Source organism: Papio anubis, chromosome 8, assembly GCF_008728515.1.
Source record: "Papio anubis isolate 15944 chromosome 8, Panubis1.0, whole genome shotgun sequence".
Taxonomy (NCBI): domain Eukaryota; kingdom Metazoa; phylum Chordata; class Mammalia; order Primates; family Cercopithecidae; genus Papio; species Papio anubis.
The window spans coordinates 31,635,570-31,643,134 of NC_044983.1; the positions used below are offsets into that span (position 1 = coordinate 31,635,570).

General features: G+C 41.2%; 1 non-coding gene across 1 annotated transcript; it reads left to right on the plus strand.

The window, feature by feature from the left end:
* Positions 1–7,250: 7,250 nt before the first annotated feature.
* Positions 7,251–7,353, plus strand: LOC116268718. The gene has a single exon (XR_004175889.1). It is a non-coding gene; the product is annotated as a U6 spliceosomal RNA (small nuclear RNA).
* Positions 7,354–7,565: the final 212 nt, after the last annotated feature.

Sequence of the window (7,565 nt, forward strand, 5' to 3'; positions counted from 1 at the left end):
ATGGCTTAAGTTGTGAATTTTGAAAGATAAATTCATCAAGGGATGGAGGTTTGGCCTATGCAAATGTAGTTGGCTTAAGAAAAATACAAGTATTACCAGGGGCAGTGGCTCACACCTGTAATCCCAGCACTTTAGGAGGCTGAAGCAGGCAAATTGCTTGAGCCCAGGAATTTGAGACCAGCCTGAGCAACATAGAGAGACTCTGTCTCTATAAAAGATTTTTAAAAGTAACCAGGCATGGTGGCACACACCTGTAGTCCCAGCTACTCAGGAAGCTGAGGCAGGAGAATCAACTGGGCCCAGGAGATGGAGGCTGCAGTGAGCTATGATCAAGCCTGTGCACTCCAGCCTGGGCAACAGAAGATGACTTTGTCTCAGAAAAGAAAAGGAGAAGGAGAAGGGGGAAAAAGGGAGGAGGAGAAGGAGGCAGCCGTGGCGGCAGCAGAGAAAAAAAAATGAAGCCGGGAGCGGTGGTTCATGCCTGTAATCCCAGCACTTTGGGAGGCTGAGGCGGGCAGATTACTTGAGGTTAGGAGTTCGAGACCCACCTGGCCAACATGGTGAAAGCCTGTCTCTACAAAAAAAAAAAAAAAAAAAATACAAAAATTAACCAGGCATGGTGGCGTGTGCCTGTAGTCCCAGCTACTTGGGAGGCTGAGGCAGGAGAATCACTTAAACCTAAGAGGTTGCAGTGAGTCAAGATCGCCCCACTGCACTCAAGCCTGGGCAACAGGCAAGACTCTGTCTGAAAGCAAAAAAAAAAAAAAAAGAAGAAGAAAAAGAAAGAAAGGGAGGGAGGTAGGGAGGGAGGGAGGAAGGAAATGAAGGAGGAAAGGAAGGAAAGGGAAGGAGGTCAGTCCTAAATGTAAGAAATTTCACAGCGTGAGTGGGTGCTAAGTAGGGAGCTGAATGAAGGAGAAGTAGAAGCACACATTTGTTCTCTAAGCAACAATTTTTTCATGCTAAGGAAAAGCACAACATAGATTGTTTGGCTTTATTTTAGTTTCTCTTCTGCATCAACAATATTATTTTTGTAAACTCATGTGTAATGAGGAGGGAAAGGGCCTCAACCATTTCTCAGCCTTAACAGATAGATAGGCTAAAAAACAACAAACAACTCTCACTGCCATTACAACTCCCCCATTTTTCAAGTCTCTTTTGCCCCAGCCCTACATTTCCCATGGCCAATGGTGCCCTCTTCCCTACTCCATCCACAACCTGCACATATCTGTTCTCCTTCATCTTCAGGCTTGAGCTGGTATAGAAGCCAATCATAGAAACCTGAAGTTCAGGGAGAAAAGAATTTCAGCCAGAGTCATACCTTTGTAAAATGTCTACAGGATAGATCAGCTATTTTCCATTTGTTGGTGGGCAACAAAATGTTCCACCGAAAGGCAGACGTGGTACAAGCCTTACACCAAGACAAGTCACTGAACTTCCCATTAGTTCTGCCTCTAGCAGAATGACTAGGGGTCAGCCCAGAAGGCTGAAAGGCCTGAAGAAAGCGAGGAAGGGACTTAAGCAGAAGGATCAGCAAGTGCAAAGTTGGTATGTTTCAGGAACAAGAAGGAGAACAGAGGCAGAGTGGAAAGGATGGGAGAAAAAGTGATAAGATCATGGACTAGGGAGGTAAGGACATCAGACCATGTAGGGGGGTTGAAGGACTTGGTAGGACCTTTGGATGAAGAGACAGACATACTCCCTTCCTTTATAGAGAAATCATCTACAGGGGAAAAGAGATGTCTAGAAAAGAGTAATCCCAAACATAATAAACACTGTGAAATGAAAATGCGAAGAGTCGGAGATCATATAATGAAGGGGCTCAGAAAAGGCTTCCCCGGTTCTTCAGAGAGTATTAATGTGGCAACAGAAGAGCTGGGACCAGTGGCAGAGTGTTCCTGGGAGAGCACATGGAATAGGCAAAGACCCAGATTCGGGAAATAGTGAGGTACACTTGAGGCAAAAAGCCCAGGGGAGCTGAGCACTGAATATAACGAGGAGAGGGGTGCCGAGAAGTGAGACTGGAAAGCAAGATGACACTAGACCCAAATCATGTGCAAATCATGGCACAGATTCAGGTCCATACCCTAAGAGCAAGAGGAAGCCCCTTTAAGCAATAGAATGACATAATCAGACCGGGGTTCTAAGAAGACCGTATTGGCAAATAATTTGGTATGGCTGAAATACAGAGTGAGGAAGGGAAGTGGCAAGAGATAACACTGAAGAAATTTGCTGGGGTCAGGTTATATAGGGAAAGACCTAGAAAAGTTCTTCTCTCCTAAACTTTTTTAAAAAGAAAAAGAAAAAAAAAAACCAGACAATCCAACATGCACTAAGGAAAATATCATCTGTCTTGGGAAGCGTCATTTCCTTTCCCACTAACTCTATTCTCTTGGCTAACAAGCTGAAAGTTACCATTCTATCTTATTCATAGCTGTACAGTAACTACCAGCGTAGGGGTCCCATACACTAGTGCTTCTCACACTTACTTGAATGTGCATAAGAATCCCCTGGTGACCCTATTAAGTTGCAGATTCCTTTTTTTTTTTAAGGCAGAGTCTCACTCTGTTGCCCAGGCTGGAGTACAGTGACATGATCTCGGCTCACTGCAGCCTCTGCCTCCCAAGTTCAAGCAATTATCCTGCCTCAGCCTCCCAAGTAGCTGGGATTACTGGCATGCACCACCACACTCGGCTACGTTTTGTATTTTTAGTAGAGACAGAGTTTCACCACGTTGCCCAGGCTGGTCTCAAACTCCTGACCTCAAGTGATCTGCCTGCCTCGGCCTCCTAAAGTGCTGGGATTACAGGTGGGCCACAGTACCCGACCGAGTTGCAGATTCTTAAGCAGTACACTGGTCCGGGACAGGGCCTGAGATTCTACATGTCTAACATGTTCCGAGCTAATACCTATGATGCTGGTCCATGAGCCACACTTAGAATAGAATAGCAAGGTCATATACAGTTCTAGAGCCAAACAGAAGATCTTCGGGCTTTCTGGACATAAACATAATAGCAGAGTTAAAACTACAAAATAAGCAAACAGAACCAGCCTCTGTTTACTTCGCTGCTTTCTGTCAGAGAATTTAGATGTGGCATTGTCTTTCCAGAAAGTGACTTTAGGAGTTGTTCAGTGTGTAACTTAATTGGAAGCAATTCAACTCCAGCAATACTCCTCTGGGAGGCATAAGGTGAGACGCGCTCTGGCTATGACCCTACACCACAGTGACACCTGCTGGTGATTTGATGGATTACGTTTTGAGCACATTTCTATAAGGAGGCTTTGAGAATAATTGAGTCATGGGTGCCAACTTTTTCACAATTAAAACTGCCCGAAGTGCATCTTCTAGCTGTAAAAGGAACTTTTAAAAATAAGGCATCTGAAATGCCTTGATAAGAGTTAAGATCTGAGCAATGGTATGCTGATATATGTTTAGAAACCAGCCGTCCAGGAAAAAGAAATATATACGTGTGTGTGTGTGTATCTTATACATTTTACTGATAAAAAAGATTGCAGCACAATAATGAAATGTACAACATATTTTATTGTAAATTCTATGTAGAAATTGACTCGCAGAATGGCTATGCTTATTTTTACCAAACTTTGGTGTTGATTGCTAACACATAATTGCAATTCAACAATGTTTTGACAGATATGACTAAGTGCCTAATTAGCATGGAATTTGGCAATGAAACCACTCAAGTCATTGATGATATGAATGTAATTCTGATATGAACGTTGGTTATTTTTATTTACATTAATGAATAAGGCAACAGTGAAACAACAAAGATACATGTTAGAATTTCACTCATTCATCAGTGACATAAACATAACTTTTCCTTATAACTGGATAATACAATCGACTTTTGAATAATGTAGGGGTTAGGGGTGCCAAACCCAGGCATAGGTGAAAATCTGCCTATAACTTTTGACTCCCCAAAAACTTAACTACTAATAGCCTACTGCTGGCTGGGAGACTTACCGATAACATAAACAGCAAATTCACACATATTTGTATGTTACAGGTATTATATCCTGTATTCTTACAGTAAAGTCAGCTAGAAAAAGAAAATTAAGAAAATCATCAAAAAGAGAAAATATATTTACTATTTATGAAGTGGAAGTGAATCATCATAAAGGTCTTCATCCTCACGATCTTCATGCTGAATAGGCTGAAGAGGAGGGGGAAAAAGAGGGGTTGGTCTTTCTCTACTGGGGTAGTAGAAGTAGAAGAGGTGGAAGTGGAGGCAGGAGAGGCAGGCACACTGGCGTAACTTTTTTTTAAATCCACGTATAAGTGGACCCGTGCAGTTCAAACACATGTTGTTCAAAGGTCAACCGTCGTGTTGAATACTGAAAGACTATTTCTTCAATTTCTGTGTTACTCATAATGCAGTTACAGACATGACACATTTTAAACTTAACCCGCATTATTAACATTTCCCTATCATTTTTTAAAGTCTAGATAGTCAACAAAATGATAAATCCTGCCCTGGTTTGTAGCATTTTTTAACTTCCTTGTTACAAATACTCCCACCATGACTGGTTTCAAGCTCCCAGTGTGAAATCACTGAAAGTGGAGCTGGGCAGGGGCACCCCACCCTAAGGCATTTCCACCATAAACATGCAACAGACAGAAATAACCTCCAGAGGATGGGTACTGGAAAATTATAATACATCACTGGGAAGTGGTGAATTTTGAGTATTTTTAACCTTTGTTTTTAATATTATTTCTTTGATTGTAAGTTTATGTAACTTAATTTTTAATAGTGTCTGTTTTTAACAACCAGCTCACACATTTTTTAAAAGTTTAACAACTGGGTCTCATAAGCTAGTGGGAGCCAGTTCCAGGAAACCACTGGGTCTGTTGGATTCAGGGGAGGTTTGAGGATAACATAAAAAGGTATTCAGAGAGCCTGGGAGGACATGCTGGGGATTTCACCCTCAAAAAGGTTTATGCCAGCTCTTGGCCAGGTCAGCAAAAAATGGCAGATGAAGTCACAGAACTGCAGTGAATATAAAGGCACAGTTCTTGATATGGAGAACTGTTCCTGATAGTGAGAAAGGAACTGAAGTTGTCCTGCCCAAGAGTAGACATTAGCAGGAACATTGAAGGGCCAAGGCATGAGGGCCAAGGCAACAACAAGGTTACCAAAAGGGGAGACACAGGTAGGGAAGAGAGAATCGTGGCCTGTCTCTCTTCTGAACCTCCTATGCCACTGATCAGGCTCCTGTCTGACAATAGGGTAACCAGAATATTAGGGGAAAACAAAAGGTTAGCAAAGATGTTCTGCCCACAGTGCACATTCACCTGGAGTGAAGAGAGTGAATGAAAAAGGAAGACATTTACTCCTGAACTCTACTGCTAACCTAGAAATGGGTGCAGCACACCAATATGACACATATATACATATGTAACAAACCTTCATGTTGTGCACATGTACCCTAGAACTTAAAGTATAATAAAAGAAAAAAGAAAGATAGGATGATGAATCCTCTGCCTTTGGTTTGATGTGAGTGCTGAGTCTTAGTCTACTTACTTCCCACCTAAAGGGAAAAGTGGCTACCTTTATTTAATTAGGATCTTGCTGTTTCAAAACTGGAAAAAATCTGTAGATCAATAGACCAGGAAGAGATTTTAGAAATCATCTAATCTAGTCCTCACATTTCACAAATAATTATAAACATTGACATTTCTGCACTCAGGAAGATGGAAAAGTACTTCTCCATATTCCTTTTGAAAAGTACAGCTCTTTATCCTTCATATTATAAATGTAGTAGACTGACTAAGGAACTCAGTATTCAAAGAATGACAAAGTGGCAAGTATCCTGGGCTTTCTTTTTGCCTAATACATATCAGAGTTGGAGCTGAAGAGGCAGGCAACTAGGAAAGCCAAAGAATCGGGAAATGGACAGCCTAGCAAGATAGAAAGCTGGTAGATAATAACCCCTCTACTCTCACCAACCACAGAAATGAAAACCAGAAATGAAAGAGGGGACATTACTACCAATTTTACAGAAATCAAATGGAGTGTAAAGAGTACTATGAACAATTATATGCCAACAAATTGGCAACCTAGATGAGATGGATGAATTCCTAGAAATGTACAACCTATCAACACTGAATCATGAAGAAACAGAAAATCTGAATAGGCCTACGTATTAGTTTACTAGGGCTGTCATAACAAAATACCACAGACTGTATTGCTTAAACAATGGAAAATTATGTTTCCACAGTTCTGGAGGCTGGAGGTCCAAGATCAAGGTGTCTGAAGGTTTGATTTCTTCCAAGATCTATGGCCACATGCAGATGGCCACATTCTCACTTTGTTCTCACTCGGCCTTTCCTTTGTGCCTTGTTTGATGAGGAAGGAATACTTCCAAACTCATTCTATGAAGCGAGCCTTACCCTAATACCAAAGCACACACATATCTGGCATCTCTGTCCATATCCTAATCTCTTCTTATAAAGACATGTATTGGATTAGGGCCACCCCTAAAATCTCATTTTAATTACTGCTTTAAAAGCTCTATCTCCAAATATAGTCACATTCTGAGGTAATGGAGGTTAGCGCTTCAATACATTAATGGCAGTGGGGGGACACGATTCAGGCGATAACAACCTATAACTAGTAAAGATAGTGAATCGGAAATCAGAAACCTCCCAACCACCTTCCAGATGACATCACTGGTGAATTCTACCCAATTTTTTTTAAATTAACACCAACACTTCTCAAACTCTTCTAAAATATAAAAGAAGGAGGAGCACTTCCAAACTCATTCTATGAGACCAGACTTACCCTAATACTAAAGCCAGACAAAGACGTTATAGATAAGAAAACTTGCCACTGGCTAGTAACAAGATTCCCCCCTCCTGCAGTGTCAGTGGAGACCACATGCAAAGTGTAGACTTCCACCTCTGTAGGCAAAAATGGAACACCCCTTTCTCCTTGCTGGAGAGGTTTCAGAAGAGGTCTAATGAAGAGTCATGATGTTCACCAGTGTCCAGCAGCAATGAAATCACCCCCATTGCAGTATCAGTGGAGACCATATGGGAAGCTGAACTTCCAACATTGCCTATCAGTAGTGAAGAGTTCCCTCCTCGGGTGTCATCAAAAGCCAAGTGAGGTATCAGTATTTTACCTCCAATTGACAGAAATGATGCAGTACACACCTCCCCTTCTCCTCCTGGAGCAGTGGCAAGAAAAGCAGCTAAAACAAAAGGCTTAAATAAGATCCATATCTTATTCTTGCTTCAATAGCACAAATAACAAAATTGGAATGATGCAGAGAAGATTACTATGGCCACTGCACGAGGATGTCGTGGAAATTCATGAAGCATTCTATGAAAAAAAGATCGAGATCTCAAAACATAATATTTTAATGACCCAGTTTCTATAAAAAAAAAATTATTCATCATACTGAGAACCAAAAAGATCTCAAACTAAATGAAAAAAGACAATCAATAGGTGTAAGTGCCACTGACAGAGATGTTGAAATTTACTGGGAAAAATTTTTAAAGGAGCCATAATTTTTTTAACGCTCCAATGAGCAATATAAACATG